Genomic DNA, 383 nt, shown 5'->3' on the forward strand with positions numbered 1-383 from the left:
CAAGACTGAGATGCTCTTATCACCAACTAAACAGCCTATTTGGGAGACAAAGATCAAGGGATTATAGTTCAAGGCCAACCTGAGCGCAAAAGTTCTTAAGACTTGTAGGGAAATCTGAAGCTGAGCTGTCACACCAGGAAAAGGTTTGAGAGGTTGGAACACAGCCTCCACAGCACTCGGAACATTGAGAGCTGGCCATGGAAGGGTTAAAACAGACAGTTCTGGAGAGGATGGAGAGACTTGGGTGCCACCCACCCCCACCTTTCCTTAGGCTAGCAGCTGTGCTGGAGACCTCGTAGGCTTGACAAAAGACCTTCACAGCTTAACCCTGGGCTAGATAAGTGGACATCATGTCTGGACTTTCCCTGGGCTGCAGTCTCCTG

Source organism: Dipodomys spectabilis, unplaced genomic scaffold (genome assembly GCF_019054845.1).
Source record: "Dipodomys spectabilis isolate Male_0828 unplaced genomic scaffold, ASM1905484v1 ptg000165l, whole genome shotgun sequence".
Taxonomy (NCBI): Eukaryota; Metazoa; Chordata; class Mammalia; order Rodentia; family Heteromyidae; genus Dipodomys; species Dipodomys spectabilis.